We start from the raw sequence: 23,957 nt of genomic DNA, 5'->3' as shown, positions 1-23,957 counted from the left end.
GGACACGCTCCACTCTTGGCTATTCTTCCTTGGTGGTGGTGAGCTCCTCTCTTTCTCACCTCTGGGATGGCTCATTTCGAGCCCAGTGGGATGGCAAAACTGACCAGTCCCCTTGGTGGGCCACAATTACCCTGTTTGCACAGTCCCCCCCAGTCACTTGGGTGGAAGTTAAAAGACCATGGTGAGAAAGGCCACACAAAAGTGATCTATTGCACCGCACTAGCTCTCATGATTGCTGGAGCGGTTAAATGACTAAATGTGTCAAAGTGCCTAGAGTCCTGGAAGATGGAACTAGCAAATGGCAACCAACTAGTTGCTGTTGAGTCGACCATGACCCTTGTGAGCCCGTGTGTGTCAGAGCAGAACTGTGCTCCACAGGGTTTTCACTGACGAATTTTTTTGGAAGTGGATGGCTAGGCCTTTTTTCCAAGGAACCTCTGGATGGGCTTGAACCTCAAACCATTTGGTTAGCAGCCACTTCCACCACCCAGGGACTCCAGCAAATGGTCAGCACTATGTAAATGTTTGCTGCTGTTATATTCTCCAGCAATGGAAAAGAGACAATCAACTAAAACAAACTCCTTCATTTGCTTACAGCCATTTATTGAGGCCTTCAGGCAACTAGGAAATGTATCGGGCACAGTCACATCTCTGTCAATCTTTATTTGTTAAAGGCAGATAACAGCTTCGGCAGGGATGGGTGACAGGAGAACCTAAAGCCTCACCTTTAAGAAAGTGTTATTGATTCTCATTGGGTTCTAAGAACAATTGGGTTGCTGAAGCCAGGCCCAGGCAGGATTGGGGCCCATTGTCTTTCTGAAAATAAGATTAGGGTAAGGTTTCTGAGTTCCTTGTCTGCTGCCCTCTCAGGGAGGGGAGATGATGTAGTTCAGAGTCAGAACCATGGTGCAGTGAGCACCCAGCAGGTGGTAGGGGAGAGGCAATCCCCTGGCACTGCTCTCACTTGAATACAACCCCACATTCTTCTCCTGTGTGCCCTGGCCTGAGCGCTGAGGACCTGGTCAGTTGGGGTCCCGGCAGGGCTTCACCAGGCTGGGAGGAGGCAGGACAAGCAGGCCACATAGTGGCTGTCATTTTACAAAAACAAAGAAAACAAAACTATTGCTGTCGAGTCAATTCTGACTCATAGCAACCCTATGGGACAGGGTAGAACTGCCCCATAGGGTTTCGAAGACTGTAAGCCTTTACAGAAGCAGACTGCCACAACTTTGTCCTGCAGAGCAACTGGGAGGTTCGAACCACTGACTTTTCAGTTAGCAGCTGAGTGCTTTAACCACTGCACAACCAGGGCTCCTTGGCTGTCTTTCGGTACCATGGATTGGTTTCTGGACTCCTGTAAAAATGGTGTGGCGGCAGCATCTGACCTTCTCTAACTTCACATGGGGGAAAGAGAATTAAGATCAACAGCCCAAGGCTGATTCCTATAAGGCAGAGGTCAGACATGCCTCTTCTCTCCACCATCTTTACCAGTTCTGACACCAACCAGTCCTTCCATGGCACTTTCTACTTCTTTGCTGAGTTTGATAATTTGTTGCAATGGCTACACAGAGCTCACAGACAACACTCACAGTTGTGATGTTTATTAGGGCAATAACAGTTGACAATTCAGGTTCAGGAATGCTCAGGGTACAGTTCTTCCCTCAGGACAGTCTCAGCCGTGCCACCCCTCTCTTTGGCCTCTTGGCCTCTGCCCTGCTCAGGCAAGTGTTACAAAGCTCTTTTAGCTCTGCCTATAAGTACCCTAAAGACACCCAACTCTGCCATTAAGCCCTAGTCCATAGGAGCTCAACTTTAGCTCTGTGGGTCAACCAACCTAGCTCCACCAAGTGCTCGTTGGACCACCCTCTCCACCAGCAAGCCTCCTGCCCCAAAGCACTCAGCTGTCTCATTCTGTGGGCTGGGAAGCCAACTGTGCCATCTCTCACCACTCTTTCCTGCCACCGTTTCTCTGCCACCACTTCTTGCTGTCGTCAGTGTTACAGCTCTCTCTCTCTCAGTCTCCTGGCTCCAGGAGCTTCCTAGCGCAGGGTTCCTGGGTCCAAAGGATGTATTCGGCTCCTAGCTCGTCTTTCCTGGTAGTAGCGAGATCCTCTCCTCCTGCCTGTGGGGTGGCTCATTTTAAGCTTAGCTGGGTAGCAAAACTGACCAATCCGCTTGGTGGGCCACAATTACCTTATCAGCATAGTCCTACCCAATCATTTGGGTGGGAGTTACAAGATCATGGTGAGAAAGGCCATGTAAGAGTGATCCATCACACCACAGACCACCCCCTGACTTTTCTAACCATGGTTCTTTCATAGTTGAAGGATACCTTTCCCTTCTAATAACCTTACCAGTATAAAACAGTTATTAACAATTAGTCCTTCTATAGGGCAAAACGTCCTAAGGGTGCAATTATTCAGGTACCAGCCATTGAGGTCTGCTACAGGTATCCACTTGATCTGGTCAGGTTCTCCAAAAGGCATCTTTGTGTCACCCTTCCTGGTTTCTTGATAAAACTTAACTGAGAGATTATTCCCTTGCTCTGAGCCTCACGAGGTATCAGCATAGCAAAACCTTTAAGAGACTTTAGGTTCAGCCACTGTCCAGCAGTGCCTCCCCTTTAGCCTACTCTTTCACACTTACAGTTTTTACAATCACAATTAACCCTGTTAACAATCAGCTCTCATGGCTAAATCATATAATCCTATGGGCATCTTCCCGCACCCTCTCCTTCCCCAGACCCGTCAAGAAAAGAGGAATCTCTTCAGTGGGGATCCTCCTTTGTTCCCCCCATTTTGAGTGTAAGCACAGCCATGAAAGTGTGTGTCTTAGTTATCTAGTGCTGCTATAACACAAATACCACAAATGGGTGGCTTTAACAAAGAAAAATTAATTTTCTCACAGCAAAGTAGGCTAAAAGTCAATATTCAGTGTGTCAGCTCCAGTGTGTCTTTCTCTGTTAGCCTTCTCATCAGTGTTCCCCTGGACTAGGAGCTTCTTCACGCAGGGACCCTGGGTCCAAGGGATGCGCTGTACTCCCAGCACTGCTTTCTTGTTGGTACAAGGTCCCCCGTCTCTCTGCTCACTTTTTTTCTTTTGTATGTTAAGAGATTGCCTCAAGACAATCTAATCCTGTAGGTTGAGTCCTGCCCTAACACAACTGCTGCCCATCCTCCCTCATTAACATTATAGAGGCAGGATTTACAACATACGGGAAAATCACACAATACTGGGAATCATGTCCTAGCCAAATAGATACACACATTTTTGGGAGGACATAATTCAATCCATGACAGAGTTTAAGCCAACCACTTCATGCCTTTATCTCCATCTATTTTAGTCAATGTTTAAATTGCCCGTTCCTATCAAACCAGGACTCTGAGGAGACAAGCATGTTCCTTGGTCTTGAAGAATCTTTTGTTCCAATTGGAACTTTAAGCATCTGCATCCATAAGCAAAGTCCAGTCCAGAGCAAGCCATCAAATTGCAGCAGTCTACACCAGTTCATGGTGGCAAACATCTTTCTTTTCATTCAGTCGAGTTCTGGTTGGCTCATCCCTAGCCATCCAAGCTAGGTCACAATGGGTACTAGCTTCAGGCTTGGGACTTCACACATACCTTCAGGCACTTCAGACCAGCCAGCCCCTTCTATCTTTCTCATCCCTAGCCCCCATGGGCTAGGTCTATGGGCCTCTACCCATAATCTCAGGAGTGCACACAACTCCCTAAACTTCTGACCAGCCAGTCCTTTCTCTCTCATCCTAGCCCCTGTGGGCTAGGCCAACATGTGCCAACGCAACATGTCCAAACTCAGTGCCTGTCTCTTCATTGCTGTAGTTTCCCCACTTCCACTTACTGAGTGGAGCCAGGTGGTCAGCTGAGGTAAGCATACCAGGCTGTCTACTTGTTGGCTCCCTTTAACTTCCTGTCTTGGAAGGGGGTTCTGATGGGCACTGACTTTTCCTGCCTCAATATGAATCACTTCCTACCTCAAAGGTGAACCATTTGCTTGAAATTCAAAAAACAAAATGGTCATTTTTTCCTCCTGCAGGTCCTTCCTTCAAACGCAAAACTTCAGTTCTCTCAGCAGTTCTGGGTAGATGTGTATGTCTTTTCAAGTGCAAAATTTCCTGACTTCAAAGGGTGCAGCTCAGGTGTACTCAGGGCTGGTGCATTGAAATTAACAGGCTGTGTTTCTTTCAGGCAAATCTTAGTTCCCCTTTTAGCATATCCAATCAAGTATTGGCTCAAGGTGGAGTTACATGTTCTCTGTAATTTATAATACTTAATATTCATTTCTATCAAACATTTAGGTCTGCTTTACAACACTGGAGCCCTGGTGGCATAATGGTTAAGTGATACAGCTGCTAACCAAAAGGTCGGCAGTTCAAATCCACCAGCTGCTCCTTGGAAACCGTATAGGGCAGTTCTACTCTGTCCTGTAGGGGTGCTATGGGTCAGAATAGACTCGATGGCAACAGGTTTTACAACACTAGGTAGAAGGAACATTCAATATCTATCCATAGTAAAACATTAACATAAACACATAAATCTTTTTTAAAAAGTCCGGTTTCCTCTTCTCCACCCCTTGGCTATCTTCCCATTCATATGCATATGGATGGGTAGAACCACTAGACCCTGGTGCCCTATCAACCATCCCACTTATCTGGCCTGGCTTTTTTCCCAGGCCACTCCAGGTGTGGCTTTTCCCCTCTCAGCTGCAGCGTAACTTTTATTTCACTACTACACATAACAACAATCAAAATAACCATCTAAGAATCAAAAGTTTCACTTACCAAGCCCGTTCGTTCTTTCTCTGACAAAGTCCCGTGCTTCCATGAGTTTGGAGCCATTGTGATGATCTCCGCTCCTGACACCAACTGTAAAATTGGTGTGGTGGCAGTGTCTGACCTCCTTAACTTCACGAGTGGGAAAGAGAATCAAGATCAACAGCCCAAGGCTGATTTCTATGAGGCAGAGGTCAGGCATGCCTCCTCTCTCCACCATCTTTACTAATTCTGACACCAACTATCTCTCCCATAGCACTCACTACTCCTCTGCTGAGTTAGATAATTTGCTGCAGCGGCCACATCGAACTCACAGACCATACTCACAGTCATGGGGTTTGTTAGGGAAGTAACAAGTTACAAGTCAGGTTCAGGAACACTCAGGATACAGTTCTTCCATCAGGACAGCTTCTTCTCAGTTGTGCCCACAGGCATACCTCGCTCTGACCCTTGGCCTCTGCCCTGCTCAGCGAGTGTTACAAAGCTCTTTTATTATTTTATTTTTTTAAAGCTCTTTTAACTCTGCTGTTAAGTGCTAGGAGGCACCTCACTCTGCCAGAATCACTCCATGGAACTGGGTCACCAAGGCAGCTGCTGCCTCTTTGGTGATCAGGAAGCCGCTTGCCAACTTGAGAAATGATTGTTAGAGCTGCCAGCTCCAGACCGGGCCACCACAATCAGGAAGTGCTCCAATTGCTGCCAGTTCCAGAACAGTATGGAACCTGCTATATTCAGCATTAGCAATGTGGGTGCTCTTGACACAGGAACGTAGTGAGAGGTCCCTGGGCTGCTTCTGCTAATGCTGTTGCAGAAAAACCAATCACTCCCATGCTGATAGTTGACACCAGAGACAGCAGAGCAAGAAAGGCATGGCTTTCACCTCACTTCCAGTTTCTAAATCTTGCATGATGAGCCTAAATCACACTGAGAACCCTAGCTGCAAGGGAATCTAGGAGATGTAGTTATGGTAGGTTGTATTATTGACCCGAATTCTCCATTCGTCCCTATACACACCCTTTGTAATGAAACTTTTCCATGTCCTACTGCTGTTGTTAGTTGCCATTGAGTTGGCTGTTGACTCATGGTGACTCAGTGTACAACAGAATGAAACGTTGCCCAGTCATCTTCACAATTGGTATGCTCTGTGTGTGTTTTAATTTTTAGTATTTTATTTGGATTTTAGGTAAAAGTTTACAGAGCAAATTAGTTTCTCATTCAACAAATTGTACACAAAATGTTCCATGACGTTGGTTGCAATCCCCATACTGTGTCAACACTCTCTCCATTTCCTCCCTGGGTTCCCTGTTTCCTTTTGTCTGATTTTCTTACCCCTTCTTGCTTTTTCATCTTGGCTTTTAGGCAAAGGGTGCTCTTTAGCTTTCATATAATTGTTTCTTCTATGGAGCACGCTCTTTTCAGGTGTTATTGTTTATTTTATGGGCCTATCTATTGCTTGGTTGAAAGGTATTTTCTGGGAATGGCTGCAGTTTGAAGTCAGAGTGTCTTAGGGCCATAGTCTCTGAGGTTCCTCCAGTCTCTATCAGGCCAATAAGTCTGGCCTTTTTTTTTTTTTATGAATTTGATTTTTGTTCTACATTTTTATCCTGCTGTGTCTGAGACCCTCTATTCTGATCCCAGTCAAAGCAGTTGGTATTGGTAGCCAGGCACCATCTAGTTCTTCCAGTCTCAGGTTTTTTTAGGGTGTAGTTCATGTGCTCCATTAGTCCTTTGGACAAATTGCTCTCTTGGGTCTTTGGTTTTCTTCACCCTCCTTTACTCCATATGGGAAGAGACCACTAGTAGCATCTTCAATGGCTGCTCACGAGCTTTTAAGACCCCAGATGCTACTCACCAAAGTAGGATGTAGAACGTTGTTTTTATGCACTTTATAATGCCAGTTGATGTAGATGTCCCCTGAATCTCTGGTCGTTAGCTTTCAAGCCTAATATTTTTGTCCCAGGAGGTGTTCGTGTGTGCCCCTTGTGTGTTTTACTGTCTAAATTAGTATACATGCAACATCTACAAATGTGTGTAGAAATACCCACAACCTAACCTATGTCTGCAGGTGAGCATGCTCCCTTACACCCTCCTATGTCTCTTTAGCATGCATACCTGCCTATGTATCCCTTTGTAAATTATTGTTTGTTAATATTGTTGTTGCAGGATTGTCTGTGTTATAGTAATTGCTGTAGTTGCCCTTAGTTCTCGTGTTCCTTTCAGTGTCTTCCTTTGCCTTTGTCATGTTGTGCTGATTTCCCCCATGTAGTGTACTGATTTTCCCTTTACCAGTATTACCATGTGTCTTCTATCTATTTAGTAATTTGCCTCCCTCTCCCTCCCTTCACTGGTAACCATCAAAGAATCTTTTTTCTGTGTGTAAACCTTTTATTGTTTTTTAATAATAATGGTTTCAGACAATATTTTTCCTTTTGTGATTGGCTTATTTAACTTAGCAGAGTATCCTCCAGATTTATCCATATTGTGAGATGTTTTGCGGATTCATCATTATTCTTTATCATTGAGCAGTGTTCCATTGTGTGTGTGTACCAGTTTTTTTTTATCTTTTCATCCTTGATGGGCACTTCAGTTGCTTCCATCTATTTTGCTATTGTGAATAATGCTGCAATGAACATGGGCATGCATATGTCGAGGTGGTTAATAGAACCTCTCCATTTCATGGTACTCCTCACTTGCTGCATCTGTTCAATTTTCTCTTCCAGTCAGTGTTTGATTCAACTGTTGACCTTCCTTTTTGATGTTTGGGGTTCCTGGATTGTCGTCTGCCTTTGTTTCGCTTAGTTTTTCTGGGGAAAAACTAAGGGGAAGGTAAGGTGCAGCTGACAAATCCACCATCTTTTCTCCCTATTGCCAATATGTATCTTGAATGCCTTCTAACCTAGGGGCTCATTTTCCAGTGCTGTATTGGACAATATATTTTTTAAATTGTACTTTAGGTGAAGGTTTACAGAACAACAAGCTTCTCATTAAACAATTAGTGCACATATTGTTTTGTGACATTGGTTGCCAACTCCACGACAGGTCAACACTCTCCCTTCTCGATCTTGGGTTCTCCATTACCAGCTTTCCTGTTCCCATCTGCCTTCTAGTCCTTGCCCCTGGGCTGGTATAACCATTTAGTCTCGTTTTGTTTTATGGGCCTGTCTAATCTATGGCTGAAGGATGAACCTCAGGAGTGGCTTCATTACTGAGCTGAAAGGGTGTCCAGGAGCCATACTCTCGGGGTTTCTCTATTCTCTGTCAGGCCAGTAAGTCTGGTCTCTTTTTGTGAGTCTAATTTTGTTCTACATTTTTCTCCAGCTCTGTCTGGGACCCTCTACTGTGATCCCTGTCAGAGCAGTTGGTGGTTGTAGCCAGGCACCATCTATTTGTGCTGGACTTAGTCTGGTGGAGGCTGTGGTAGTTGTGGTCCATTTGTATTAGACAACATTCTGTTGTGATCCATAGGGTTTCCACTGGCTAATTTTCAGAAGTAGATCACCAGGCCTTTCCTCCTAGTCTGTCTTAGTCTAGAAGCTCTGCTGAATCCTGTCCACCATGGAGGACCCTGCTGTTATTTGAAATACTGGTGGCATAGCTCTCAGCATCATAGCAACACATAAACCACCACAGTATGATAAACTCGGTGGTGGAAGATAATTTCCTGCCCCTGATTTTGACTGTGTGACTTGCTTTGGCCAATGGAATATTGGTAGTAATGGTTTTTTGGGGGGGACAAGCAGAGTCTTGAAAAGCACATGTGCATTGGGGCTTACTATTCTTGTACTTCTGCCAATGCTATGAGAAGAATGTGCCTGGGATAACCTACTACCTGAAGAAGGATGAGAGATACAAGGACTAGAGCCACACTCAACCTGTATGAGTAAGCCCAGCTTAGATCAACCAACCACAGACTTGTGATTAATGATAAATGGTGGTTAGTTTTAACTAATAGGGAAGACCAAATTTTGGGGTGACTTGTTATGTAGCAATAGCAGACTTATAGAGTAGGTTTTATATTTCTGACCTGTATAGTTACAGGAAGGCATGAAGAAGCAGGTTAGAATGAGTCTTAGGTGCTAGTCCACCATATCCAGCACAGTCCCCTTTAACTTACTGATTTATGGAAGTGTTTTATATTAAGGAGAATAACTCTTGTTCATGTTTCTCTAAGTGTTTCTCCTAGTGTTTTGTTTGTGTTTTCTTTTGTTTATGCTTGGTTTTTGGTGTATAGAAATCTCATTTGTATACATTAAAAAAAAAAAAAGCACCCAAATCTATCTTCTGCTTTGTAGTTTCTTCCTTATGTTTTTCATTTTTGCAGTTCTGCTATGTAAATATCCACTTCCCGTTGGCCAATATTCTTTCCAAAAAATTGCCTAAATCTTTTTTTTTTTTTTTAACCTAGGGTCTTAGATTTTTCAATGTCAGATGACCTCCATAAACAGGTAGGCTCGAAGTCAAGCCTGCAGGCAGTTTCTTGATGATGGGCCAGCAGGCCTCTTTTCTTAAATTCTTTGTCAAAGGTATTGGGGACTAGGCGGTAGGGGACAGTCGGACCCTGCCTTCTGCCTTCCTCCTAGCTGGAAAAATGTAAAGGCCATATTTTTAAACTTCTACCTTCTTACCTTTTTATGGCCCAGTCATAAGCCACAAACATGTACCTTTAAACCTTCAAAGTGTATCTCTAAAAGATAAGGACTCGTTTTAAAAATACAATAATCACACCCAAAGTTATTTATTTCTTTGTATTGATTATTCAGTCCGCACTTAAGATTAATTGATTGTTGCAAACATTTTAGAGTTGCTTTGTTCAAAACAAAATTCAGTCTAGTCCACATATTGCATTTGATTGATAAGTCTCAAGTCTCTTGTAACCTGTGGCTCCCCTGCCCTCTTCTCCCCTTTTAATAAGAAATCCCAGGTCATATTTCCTTTGGAATTTCCCACAATCTAGGGTTTGCTGATTGCAGGCCCTTTGTGGTCTTCGGCTTCCTTTATTTTCTATAAGCTGATAGTTGTATACCTAGAAGCATGGTCAGATTCAGATTCAGTTACGTGGCATGAAATTTTCAAAGGTGGAGCTATAAATACTTCCATCACTGGGCATGTAGTGATTTCTGTTTGACTGATATAGTACTTTCTGACTTGATTACTCATCTTATTCCCTAGAATAGCTGCTTTAAATATTTGAAAAAAAGAAACATATTTTAAAATCAAATGCATCCTGAAGAGATAAAGTCACATGAAAAAGATAGACATAAGCCTAGAAAAAAGTTCAGAGAGGAATTCAAAAATGTTAACGAGGTGAAGCTTCCCTGCCGTAAGTGCACAGCTTGCCAAGGTGATGACTTTCAAGAAAAGATTTATTTGTATCAAAAAGTTTTGTAATTATAACAACCTGCTACCTTTCTCCTTGTAATCTTCCCTTCCTCCTCTTATTAATAGAAACTCATTTTTTTTACTCTTTATCATAAAGATTTTTCAAATGTATATAAAACCAGAATCAATCACTTTCACAAATTATCAGCTCACGACCATTTTCTTCATCTGTAGCCCCATCCTCTGTTTTCTTCCCTTTCGTTGGTTTTTTAAAAAATAGCTTTATTGAAGTATAACTCACATACCATATACTTCATGAAGGAAGATCCAGGAATTGACAGATTTGAACTACGGTGTTGGTGAAGAATATTGGATATACCTACCATGGACTGCCAGAAGAATTAAAAAAAAAAAAAAAAAATTGTCTTGGCAGAAGTACAACCAGAATGCTCTGTAGAAGCGAGGATGGCAAAAGTTTGTCTCACTTACTTTGGACATGTTATCTGGAAAGACCAGTCCCTGGAGAAGGACATTCTGCTTGGTAAAGCTAGAGGATCAGTGGAAAAAGAGGAAGACCCTTAATGAAATGGATTGACTTGGTGGCTGCAACAATGGTCTCAAACATACCTGCTATTATGAGGATGGCACAGGGTTGACCAATGTTTTGCTATGTTATATATGAGGTTGCTATGATTTGGCACTGACTTGATGAAACATAACAAGAGCATACTTCATCCATTTCAAGTATAAGATTTAATGGCTTTTAGTGTATTTAGCCACCATTTACCTGTCAGTTTGTCGTACTGCGGTGGCTTGTGTGTTGTTGGGTTGCTGGAAGCTATTCCACTGGTATTTCAAATAGCAGCAGGGTCACCTGTGGTGGACAGGTTTCAGTGGAGCTTCCAGACTAAGGCAGACTAGGAAGAAGGACCCGGAAATTTACTTCTAAAAAAACTGGCCAGTGAAAACATTATAAATACCAATGAAACATTGCCTGGTATAGTGCCAGAAGATGAGGACCTCAGGTTGGAAGTCACTCAAAATATGACTGGGGAACAGCTGCCTCCTCAAAGTAGAGTCAATCTTAATGATGTAGATGGAGTAAAGGTTTTGGGATCTTCATTTGCTGATGTGGCATGACTCAAAATGAAAAGAGATGGCTGCAAAGATCCATTAATAATGTATAAATTATGAATCTAGGAAAATTGGAAGGCATCAAAAATGAAAATGGAATGCATAAAGAGTGATATCCTAGGCATTAGTGAGCTGAAATGGACTTGTATTGGCCATCTTGAATTGGACAATCATGTGGTCTACTATGCTGGGAATGACAAATTGAAGTGAATGGCATCACATTCATGGTCAAAAAGAACATTTCAAGATCTGTCCTGAAGTACAATGCTGTCAGTGATAGGATAGTATCCATATGCCTACAAGGAAGACCAGTTAATATGACTATTATTCAAATTTACGCACCAACCACTAATGTCAAAGATGAAGAATTAAAGGTTTTTACCAACTTCTGCAGTCTGAAATTGATAAAACGTGCAATCAAGCTGCAATAAAATAACTACTGGTGATTGTAATGTGACAGTTGGAAAGAAAGAAGGATTGGTAGTTGGAAAATATGGCCTTGGTGATAGAAATGACGCCAGAGATTACATAATAGAATTTTGTAAGACCAACAACTTATTCATTGCAAGTATCTTTTTTCAACAACATAAATGGTGACTATATACGTGAACCTTGCCAGATGGAATATACAGGAAGCAAATCAACTATTTCTGTGGAAAGAGATGATGGAGAAGCTCAATATCATCAGTCAGAACAAAGTCAGGGGCTGACTGCGGAACAGACCATAGGCAAGTGTAAAACGAAGCTGAAGAAAATGAAAACAAATCCATAAGAGCCAAAGTACAAACGAGTATATCCCACTTGAATTTAGAGACCATCTCAAGAATATGACACAATGAACACTAATGACTGAAGACCAGATGAGATTAGGGATGACATCAAGGACATCATACATGAAGAAAGCAAAAGGTCATTGAAAAGAAAGAAAAGACCACAATGGATTTCAGAAGAGACTTTGAAACTTGCTCTTGAACATAGAGTAGCAAAGGGAAAGGAAAGAAATGATGAAATAAAAGAGCTGAACGGAAGATTTCAAAGGGTGGCTCGAGAAGACAAAGTAAAGTATCATAACAAAATGTGCAAAGACCTGGAGTTAGAAAACCAAAAGGGAAGAACACACTTGGCATTTCTCAAGCTAAAAGAACTGAAGAAAAAATTCAAGCCTCAAATTGCAGTATTGAAGGGTGGTTCTATGAGCAAAATATTGAGTGACGCAGAACACATCAAAAGAAGATGAAAGAAATACTGAGAGCCACTGTACCAAGATAGAATTGGCTGATGTTCAACCATTTCAGGAGGTAGCATATAATCAAGAACCAATGGTACTGAAGGAAAGAGTCCAAGCTGACTGAAGGCAATGATGAAAAACAAGACTCCAGGAATTGATGGAATACCAATTGAGATGTTTCAACAAAAGGATGCAGCACCTGAGGAGCTCATTCATCTATGACAACACTTTTGGAAGACAGCTACCTGGAAAACCACCTGGAAGAGATCTGCACTTGTGCCCATTCCAAAGAAAGGTGACTTAACAGAATGCAGAAATTATAGAACAATATCATTAATATCGGAAACCCTGGTGACGTAGTGGTTAAGTGCTACAGCTGCTAACCAAAGGGTTGGCAGTTCGAATCCACCAGGCACTCCTTGGAAACTCTATGGGGCAGTTCTACTCTGTCCTATAGGGTGGCTATGAGTCAGAATTGACTCGATGGCACTGGCTTTTGGTTTATCATTAATATCACACACAAGTGAAATTTTGCTGAAGATAATTCAAAACAATTGTAGCAGTACATCGACAGGGAACTGCAAGAAATTCAAGCCAGATTCAGAAGAGAACATGGCACAAGGGATGTCATTGTTGATGTCAGATGGATCTTGGCTAAAAGCAAAGAATACCAAAAGATGATTACCTACGTTTTATTGACTATGCAAAGGCATTCAACTGTGTGGATTATAAAGAATTATGGATAACAACATGAAGATTGGGAATTCCCGAATACTCACTTGTGCTCATGTGGAACCTGTACATAGACCAAGAGGCAGTTGTTTGAACCGAACAAGAGGATACTGGATGGTTTAAGGTCAGGAAAGGTGTATGTCAGGGTTGTATCCTTTCACCTATTTATTCAACCTGTATGCTGAGCGAGTAATCTGAGAAGATGGACTGTATGAAGAAGAACTCAGCATCAGGGTTGGAGGAAGACTCATTAACAACCTGTGTTATGCAGATGACCCACCGCTGCTTGCTGAAAGTGAAGGCGACTTGAAGCACTTGTTGATGAATATCAAAGACTACAGCCTTCAGTATAGATTTTACCTCAAAGTAAAGAAAAAAATCTTCACAAATGGACCAATAAGCAACATCATGATAAACAGAGAAAATACTGAAGTTGTGAAAGATTTCATTTTACTTGGATCCACAATCAATGCCCATGGAAGCTGCAGTCAAGAAATCAAACGACATATTGCATTGGGCAAATCTGCTGCAAAAGACCTCTTTAAAGTGTTAAAAAGCAAAGGTGTCACTTTGGGGACCAAGGTATGCCTGACTCAAGCCGTGGTATTTCTATCTCCTCATATGCATGCGAAAGTTGGACAATGAATAAGGAAGAACAAAGAACTGATGCATTTGAATGACGGTGTTAGTGAAGAATATTGACTATACCATGGATTGCCAGAAAAACAAACAAATCTGTCTTGGAAGAAGTACGGCCAGAATGCTCCTTAGAAACAAGGATGGTGAGATGACGTCTCACATACTTTGGATATGTTGTCAGCAAGGATCAGTCCCTGGAGAAGGACACTGTGCTTGGTAAAGTAGAGGGTTAGCTAAAAAGAAGAAGACCCTCAACGAGATGGGTTGACACAGGGCCTGCAACAATGGACTCAAACATAGCAGTGATTATGAGGATGGTGTAGGAATCGGCAGTGTTTTGTTCTGTTGTACATAGGGTCACTATGAGTTGGAACTAACTCGATGGCACCAAATAACAATGATGTATTTAGAGTTGTGCAACCATCACCACAATCAATTTTAGAACATTGTCATCTCCTCCAAAAGAAACCCTGCACCTCTTAGCCATCACCTCCACTTCCCCATCCCCAAGAAACCACTAACCTATTTTCTGTATCTACATTTGTCTGTTCTGGACATTTCATATAAATGAAATCATACAATATATGGTCTTTTTTGAACTGGCTTTTAGTTAGCATGTTTTCAAGGTTTATCCATGTTGTAGCATGTATTAGTACTTCATTTTTTTTTGTTGTTGCTGAATAGTATTTCACTGTATGGATATGCCACATTTTATTTATCCATTCAACAGTTGATTGACATTTGGAGTTATTTCTACTTTTTGGCTATTACAGATAACACTGCAATAAGCATTTGCGTACAAGTTCATGTGTGGACATGTTTTCACTTCTCTTGGGTATCTACTTAGGAATAGAATTGCTGGGCCATATGGTAACTATATGTTTAACTTTTCAGGGACTACCAAACTGCTTTTCCAAAGGGGCTGTACTATTTTACATTCCCGCCAGCAATGTATGAGGGTTCTGATTTCTCCATGTCCTAGCCAACAAGTGTTATTTTCCGTTATTTATTATAGCCCTCCTAGTGGGCTATAATAGTTAAGTGCTACAGCTGCTAACCAAAAGGTCAGCACTTTGAATCTACCAGATACTCCTTGGAAACTCTATGGGCCAGTTCTACTCTGTCCTATAGGGACGCTATGAGTTGGAATTGACAGCAACAGTTTTAGTGGGTGTAAGAGTACCTGGGTGGCACTCAGCTGCTAACCAAAAGGTTGGAGGTTCAAATCTACCTACAAGGGCCTTGGAAGAAAGGCCTGGCAATCTATTTCTGAAAAATCACAGCCATTGAAAACTCTATGGAGTTCTATTCTGACACAATAAGGTCACCATGAGTTGGAATCAACTCAAAGGCAATGGGTTATCTCCAGCATTAGAAAATAAATCAAGTAGCTTAGCCCCAAAAAATTGGGGTGGGTTTCTTTATCTTCAGGAATTTAACTGGGCCTTCCCAAAGGGCGTCCATCTATAGCTAATTCTGGTGGTTTGGGTGGGCCACCAGATCTTCCTAAGGGTAGCAGATGTCCTGACTGGGCAGCAGGCAGAAGGCCACCAGCTCTGAGGGATGTCCAGTCACACTGGCTTTCCAGCTTCCAGAGGGGCCACATTCTGCAGGTTTCAGAAATTCTTATGGATTGGAATGTGTCCCCCCAAAAGATACATTGAAGTCCTACCCCCTGTACCTGTGAATGTGACCTTGTCTGGAATTAAAGTTTTTCTTTGAAGATATTATCAATTAAATTAACGAGGTCATACCAGAGTAGAGTAGGTCCTAATCCCTTCTGAGTGGTGTCTTACAAAAGGGAGAATAGACATGGCTGGAGTCAGGGCCACATGGGGGAAGACACCATGGAAAGATACAGCTACAAGCCAGAGAACACCAAGAGATACCTGGAGCTACCAGATGCTGTAAGAGAGGAGGAAGAATCTTCCCCTGGAACAGAGAGTATGGGCCTGCTAACTCCCTGCATTTTGGACTCTTAACATCCCAAACTGTAAAACCATAAATTTCTGTTCTTTAAAGCCACTCACTTTGTGGTATTTTGTTATGGCAGCTCTAGAAATTAAGACAGCATCTAGAAGAGAGGGAAACGTCTATCTAGGCTCTTCTCCTTTTTCCCCGAGCTCTCTACCAATGCTTGGTAAATCCCTTTCTTGGTGGAAAAAGCTGGCATTTTTCTGTGCAAAGACAGGTAGGCTAAGGTCTGGTGCCAGCTGGAAAGCTGACTGGAGTGTCTTGTGTCCTGGTGAGCTGCCCGCAAAAGGGGCCTTCCTACGCCCATGACAGGATGAGGCTCAGGCCTGCTGAGGGGCTTAGTATTGTACAAAAAGTGTGAGAAATAAACCTGTGTCTTTGTTCATAGGCAGACCATGATGGGGTCTGAAAAGAACAAAAGAAGACCCCTGCCCCAGATCAAGGACACTTCCCTGGGGACAACTCTGGATGATGTCTTCATATGATGAGGGGAAGCTTGGTGGAACCTGAACATGGGCACTACCACTGGGGGCCAGCTGAGGTCAGTCCCCAAGATGTGCCTTGTTGTTGTCGTTGTTAGGTGCCATCGAGTCGCTTCTGACTCATAGTAACCCTATGTACAAGAGAACAAAACACTGCCAGGTCCTGAGCCATCCTCAAAATCGTTGCTATGCTTAAGTCCATTGTTGTGGTCAATGTGTCAATCCATCTTATTGAGGGTCTCCTTCTTTTTTGCTGCCTTTTACTTTACCAAGCATGATGTCCTTCTCCAGGGACTGATCCTTCCTGACAACATGTCCAAAGTATGTGAGATGTAGTCTCACCATCCTTGCTTCTAAGGAGCATTCTGGCTGTATTTCTTTCAAGACAGATTTGTTTATTCTTTTGGCAGTCCATGGTATATTCAATAGTCTTCTCCAATACCACAATTCAAAGGTGTCAATTCTTCTTCACTCTTTCTTATTCATTGCCCAGCATTCACATGCATAGAAGGAGATTAAAAACACCATGGCTTGGGTCAGGTGCACCTTAGTCTTCAAGGTGATGTCTTTGGGCTTTTTAACACTTTAAAGAGGTCTTTTGAAGCAGATTTGCCCAATGCAATGTGTCTTTTGGTTTCTTGACTACTGCTTCCATGGATGTTGATTGTGAATCCAAGTAAAATGAAATTCTTGACAACTTAAATCTTTTCTCCGTTTATCATGATGTTGCTTTTTGGTCCAGTTGTGAGGATTTTTGTTTTCTTTGTTGTCTTAGTTATCTAGTACTGCTGTAACAGAAATACCATAAGTGGATGGCTTTAACAAAGAGAAATTTACTTTCTCACAGTCTAGTAGGCTAGAGGTCCAAATTCAGGGCATCAGCTCCAGGGGAAGGCTTTCTCTCTCTGTCGGATCTGGAGGAAGGACCGTCTCATAGATCTTCCCCTGGACAAGAAGGTTCTTTGTGCAGGAACCCTAGGTCCAAAGGACATGCTCTGTGCCTGGTACTTCTTTCTTGGTGGTACGAGGTGCCCAACTCTCTTCTTACTTCCCTTTCATCTTTTGAAAGACAAAAGGTGGTACAGGTTACACCCCAAGGGAACTCCCTTTCCACTGGATCAGGGATGTGACCTGGTAAGGGTGTTACAATTCTACCCTAATCCTCTTTAACATAAAATTACAATCACAAAATGGAGATCAACCACAGAATAATGGAATCATGGTCCAGCCAAATTGAGACACAGTTTTTGGGGGACATAATTCAATCCATGACACTTATGTTGAGGTGCAATCCATACTAAAGGCTGTGGTCTTTGATCTTCATCAGTAAGTGCTTCAATTCCTCTTCGCTTTCAGCAAGCAAGGTTGTGTCATCTGCATAACACAGGTCATTAATGAGTCTTCCTCCAATCCTGATGCCCTGTTCTTCTTCATATAGTCCAGCTTCTTGAATTATTTGCTCAGCATACAGATTGAATAGGTGTGGTGAAAAGATACAACCCTGACTCACATCTTTCCTGACTTTAAACCGTGCAGTATCCTCTTGTTCTGTTCCAAAGATTGCCTCTTCATCTATGTACATCTCTTCCAGTTGGATGTGCCTTAGTAACAAAAGGACAAAACAAGAAGACTGAATTTCTCTCTTCACGTTGGTTCAAAGGAAGAGAGAAATTCCTAATGGTCATGTGGCTTTTTGGCTCTCACCATCAGGCTGAGAAAGGGGCTGCTCATCTGTACAGAGAATTCCAAGGCTCCCGAGGTGCAAGAGGAGCCCCTTCCAGACAGATGTTCTCATTTGTTCTCTGCAAATTCTTACAGGAGCAGCACCCAGAGGAAGGAAAATAGTTTTCACTGGGGAAAAAATAGAACGCCAACAAAAGTTACCCCTTTCCCTGAGATCGACTGCAATGCCATGTGTTGACAGCTTCTAAACAGACCTTCTAAATCCTCAAAGCATGGACGAGGAAATGATTTTAGCAATCCAGGAAAAAATTTTTCTGTGTCCAGACAGCTCAGACAATCATGGATCAAATCTGAGACCTTTTTTTTTTTTTTTTAAGATGCTGAATCACAGGTTTATTGAATCAGTTTAAACACACACCCTGAAGCAAGGGGAGGTGATCACACATCAAACCAGAACCAAACCGGTTGCCATAGAATTGATTCCAACTCATAGCAACTCTATAGGATAGAGTAGAACTGCTCTTAGGGTTTTCAAGGCTGTAAATCTTTTTGGAAGCAAGCTGCTAAATCTTTCTCTCATGGAGCAGCTGGTGGATTTGAACCACCAACCTTTCGGTTAGCAGTCGAGAGCTTAACCACTGCACTACCAGGTCTCCTGGAAAGGACCGTATCACCTAAACCCTGAGTTATGTAATATTCATATGTTCTCTCTCTCCTTCTGTTGCATCAGCCCTCCCTGCTGATGGTGAGGTTGTGAGGTCCAGAGCTGAAGATGTGCAAGGTGCTTCCACAGACAGTGCCTGGAGCCTACACACAATTGCATTATGTCTGGACCACAGCTGTAGCTTGCCATCTTTATACAGTTCAGCCTGCTGAACAGATATGGGTTTTATCTGTATTTCTTGGGTAGAGCACATGTAGAGTCAGAATGGGACCATAATGGTATCACCCATGGTGGACCACTTAAGGATGGCCTAGTTATCAACCCAGAGGTGGAATGACCATAGCTTTTGACTTAGCTATTCTCTAAGTTAAACTTTTATTTGTTCAATCATATATCCCATTTATTATATCTACCAAAAAAAAAAAAAAAGTTTTTTTTTTTTTGTTGTTTTTTTTTTTTTTACCATTAATATATCTAATGGGTTGCTAATTTTCTGTCTATATTTAACACATCTTATGGTCTCTGGCTGGCTGTGCCTCAAAACTTACTTGCTTACTCATCATTCATTATCTCTTAAGCTAGTAGCTTCTTTACTGTCCGTGCTTAACACTTTTTTTTTTAATTGTACTTAAATGAAGGTTTACAGAACAAACTAGCTTCTCATTAAACAATTAGTACATGTATTGTTTTGTGACATTGGTTGCCAACCCCATGACATGTCAACACTCTCTCCTTCTTGACTTTGGGTTCCCTATTACCAGCTTTCCTGTCCCCTCCTGCCTTCTATTCCTTGCCCCTGGGCTGGTGTGCCCCTTTAGTCTCATTTTGTTTTATGGGCCTGTCTGATCTTTGGCTGAAGGGTGAACCTCAGGAGTGACTTCATTACTGAGCTAAAAGAGTGTCTGGGGACCATATTCTCAGGGTTTCTCCAGTCTGTCAAGTCAGTAAGTCTGATCTTTTATTGTGGGTTAGAATTTTGTTCTACATTTTTCCCCAGCTCTGTCCAGGACCCTCTATTGTGATCCCTGTCAGAGCAGTCAGTGGTGGTAGCAAGGCACCATCTAGTTATACTGCACTCAGTCTGGTGGAGGCTTTGGTAGTTGTGGTCCATTAGTCTTTTGGGCTAATCTTTCACTTGTGTCTTTGTTTTTTTTCATTCTCCCTTGTACAGATGGGGTGAGACCAATGGAGTATCTTACATGACCGCTAGCAAGCTTTTAAGACCCCGGACGCTACTCATCAAAGTGGAATGTAGAACATTTTGTTTATAAACTATGTTATGCCAGTTGAGCTAGATGTTCCCTGAGACCATGGTCCCCACAGCCGTCAGCCCAGTAATTCAGTCCCTCAGGGAGTATGGATGTGTCGATGAGGCTTCCATGACCTTGCCTTGTACTAGTTGAGCTGGCTTCCCCAGTATTGTGTACTGGCTTACCCTTCATCAAAGTTACCACTTATCTATCGTCTATTTAGTGTTTTTCCATCCCCACCTATCCCCTCCCTCATAACTATCAATGATTGTTTCTTTTTGTGTGTAAACCTTTTCATAAGTTTTTATAGTAGTGGTCTCATACAATATTTGTCCTTTTGTGATTGATTTATTTCACTCAGCATAATGCCCTCTAGATTCATCCACGTTATGAGATGCTTTGCAGATTCATCATTATTCTTTATAGTTTTGTAGCACTCCATTGTGTGTATATACCACAGTTTGTTTATCCATTCATCTGTTGATGGGCATCTAGGTTGTTTCCATCTTTTTGCTATTGTGAACAATGCTGCAGTGAACATGGGTGTGCCTGTGTCTATTCGTGTGACAGCTCTTATTTCTGTAGGATATATTTCTAGGAATGGGATTGCTGGATCATATAGTATTTCTAGGAATCGCGATATAATTTTCCAAAATGGTTGTACCATTTTGCATTCCTCCCAGTTTTTTTTTTTTTTCAGCAGTAGATTTCCAATCTCCCTGCAGCCTCTCCAGTGTTTGTTATTTTCTGTTTTATTGAGTTGTGCCAGTAATGCTGGGGTGAGATGGTATCTCATTGTGGTTTCGATTTGTATTTCTCTAATGGCTAGTGATTGTGAGCATTTCCTCATGTGTCTGTTAGTCGCTTGAACATCTTCTTTGGCAGAGTGTCTGTTCATTTCCTTTGTCCATTTTTTAATTGGATTATTTGTCTTTTTTTGTAGAGGTGTTGGATTTTCCTGTAGATTTTAGAGATTAGATCTTTGTTGGATTTGGCATACCCAAATTTTTTTTTGCAGTCTGTAGGTTCTCTTTTTACTCTTTTGGTGAAGTTTTTGATGAGCTTTAAGTGTTTAATTTTTAGAAGATCCCAGCTATCTAGCTTATCTTCTTGAGTTTGTGTGTTGTTGGTTATGGTTTGTATCCTGTTAATGCCATGTATTAGGGCCTCTAACATTGGTCCTATTTTTTCGTCTATGAACTTTATAGTTTTTGGTTTTATATTTAGGTCTTTGATCCATTTTGAATTAGTTTTTGTATGTGGTGTGAGGTCCTATTTCATTTTTTTGCAGCTAGACATCCAGCTTTGCCAACACCGTTTGTTAAAAAAGACTGTCTTTTCCCCATCCGATGGACTCTGGGCTCTTGTTGAAGATCAGGCGACTGTAGGTGGATAGATTTACATCTGGGTTCTCAATTCTGTTCCATTGGTCAATGCATTTGTCATTGTACCAGTACCAGTCTGTTTTGACTACCATAGCTGTATAGTAGGTTCTGAGGTCAGGTAGTGCGAGTTCTCCTACTTTATTCTTCTTCAATGGTACTTTACTTACCCGGGGCCTCTTCTGTTACCATATAAAGTTAATGATTAATTTTTCCACCTCTTTAAAGAATGCTGTTGGTATTTTGATCAGGATTGATCACATTGTATTTGTAGATTGCTTTGGGTAGAATTGACATTTTCACCATGCTGAGTCTACCTATCCATAAGCATTGTGTATTTTTCCATTTATGTAGATCTCTTTTGGTTTCTTGCAGTAGTGTTTAGTAGTAGTTTTCTTTGTGTATGTCTTTTACATCCATGGTTAGATTTATTCCTAAGCATTTTTATTTTTTTTAGGGCTACTATAATTAGTATTGTTTTCCTGATTTCCTTGTCATCATTCTCCTTATCAGTGTATAGGAATCCAACTGATCATTGTATGTTTACCTTATATCCTGCTACTGTGCTGAATCTTTCTCTTAGTTCCTGTAGTTATCTCACGGAGTTGTTTGTGTTTTCTACGTACAGTATCATATTATCCACAAATAGGGACAGTTTTACTTTTCCCTTACCAATTTGGGTGCTCTTTATTTCTTTCTTCCAGTATGGTGTTAAATAGGAGTGGTGATAAAGGGCATCCTTGTGTAGTTCCTGTTCTCAAGGGGAATGTTTTCAGCCTTTCTCCATTAAGAATGATGTTGGCTGTTGGTTTTGTATAGATGCCCTTTATTATGCTGAGGAATTTCTCTTCTATACCTATTTTATTGAGAGTTTTTATTAGGAATGCGTGTTGGATTTTGTTGAATGCCTTTTCTGTGTCGATTGAGGTGATCATGTGATTCTCTTATTTTATTCAGGTGGTGGATTATGTTGATTGATTTTCTAATGTTGAACCATCCTTGCATACCTGGTTTGAATTCCACTTGGTTGTGGTTTGTTACTTTTTGATATGATGCTGAATTCTATTGGCTATTTCGCCTTTATAGTCATGAGGGATAGTGGTCTGTAATTTTTTTTTTTTTGTGGTGTCTTTGCCTGATTTTGGTATCAGAGTTATGCTGGCTTCATAGAATGAATTTGGGAGTATGTTTTCCTTTTCTATGTTCTGAAATAGTTTGAGTCGTACTGTTGTAAAGTTTTCTCTGAATGTTTGGTAGAATTCTCCAGTGAAGCCATCTGGGCCAGGGCTTTTTTATTCTTGGGAGTTTTTTAAATTACCTTTTCAGTCTCATCTCTTGTTATGGGTCTGTTCAGGTTTTCAACATCAGTTTGTGTTAGTTTGGGTAGGTAGTGTGTTTGTAGAAATTTGTCCATTTCCTCTATGTTTTCAAATTTGTTGGAGTATAGTTTTTCATAGTGCTCTGTTGCAATCTTTTTTATTTCCATTGGGTCTGTTGTAATATCCCCCATTGCATTTCTTATCTGGGTTATTTGCATCCTCTCCTGTTTTTTGTTTGTCAGTTTGGCCAATGGTTTGTCGATTTTGTTGATCCTTTCAAAGAACCAACTTTTGGTTTTGTTGATTCTTTCTCTTGTTTTTCTATTCTCTATTTCATTTATTTCTGTTCTGATCTTTATTATTTCCATTCTTTTGGTAGCTGTGGGCTTATCTTGTTGTTCTCTATGTGTTTGAGTTGTATAGCTAATGTTTTGATTTTGTCCCTTTCTTCTTTTTTGATGTGTGCATCTATTGCTATAAATCGACCTCTGAGCACTGCCTTTGCTGTGTCCCAAAGGTTTTGGTATGATGTGTTTCATTCCTGTTTGATTATGGGAAATTTTTGATTCCATCTTTGATTTCTTCTATTACCCAGTGGTTTCTAAGCAGGGTATTATTTTGTTTCCATGCATTTTTTTTTCCTTGATCTTCCTGTTGTTAATTTCTACTTTGATGGCATTGTGATCAGAGGAGATACTTTGTATTATTTCAATGTTTTGGATTTTGTTGAGAGCTGCTTTTTGGCCTAAGATGTGGTGTATTCTGGAGAACTTTCCATGTACTTTGGAAAAGAATGTGTACTTTTCAGCTGTTGGCCGGGCTGTTCTGTATATGTGTATGAAGTCAACTTGTCTCATTGTGGCCTTTAGATCTTCTGTATCTTTGTTTAGTTTCTTTCTGGGTGTTCTGTCCTTTACCGAGAGTGGTGTGTTGAAATCTTCTACTATTATTGTGGAACTATCAATTTCTCTTTTCAGTGCTGTTAGAGTTTGTTTTATATATTTTGGAGCCCTGTCATTGGGTGCATAGATATTTATTATGGTTATGTCTTCATGATGGATTTCCCTTTATTCATTATATAATGCCTTCTTTGTCTTTTATGGTGAATTTTTTTTAAAAGTCTATTTTATCTGAGATTAGTATTGCCACTCCTGTTCTTTTTGGGTAGCTGTTTTCTTGATATATTTTTCTGCATACTTTGATTTTTAATAAATTTATGTCTTTGTTTCTAAGGTGCGTCTCTTGTAGACAGCATATTGATGAATCCTGTTTTGTTTTTTTTTTTAATTTTTTTTATCCATTCTGTCACTGTCTCTTTATGGGTGCATTTAGGCCATTTGCATTCAGTGGAATTATTGGTA

At 41.3% G+C, this 23,957-nt stretch overlaps 1 long non-coding RNA gene across 1 annotated transcript in view; it reads left to right on the top strand.

Annotated features, from left to right (window-relative positions):
• LOC135230390 (uncharacterized) overlaps positions 1–23,957 on the top strand; it is a 51,947-nt gene that overhangs the window by 14,582 nt on the left and 13,408 nt on the right. Inside the window, exon 2 of the long non-coding RNA XR_010321057.1 lies at positions 16,205–16,357. This is a non-coding gene — a long non-coding RNA (uncharacterized LOC135230390). The remainder of the gene's footprint in view (positions 1–16,204; positions 16,358–23,957) is intronic.

This window comes from Loxodonta africana, chromosome 2, assembly GCF_030014295.1.
Source record: "Loxodonta africana isolate mLoxAfr1 chromosome 2, mLoxAfr1.hap2, whole genome shotgun sequence".
In the NCBI taxonomy this organism is placed as follows: domain Eukaryota; kingdom Metazoa; phylum Chordata; class Mammalia; order Proboscidea; family Elephantidae; genus Loxodonta; species Loxodonta africana.
This window is presented reverse-complemented; position numbering and strand designations above follow the sequence as displayed.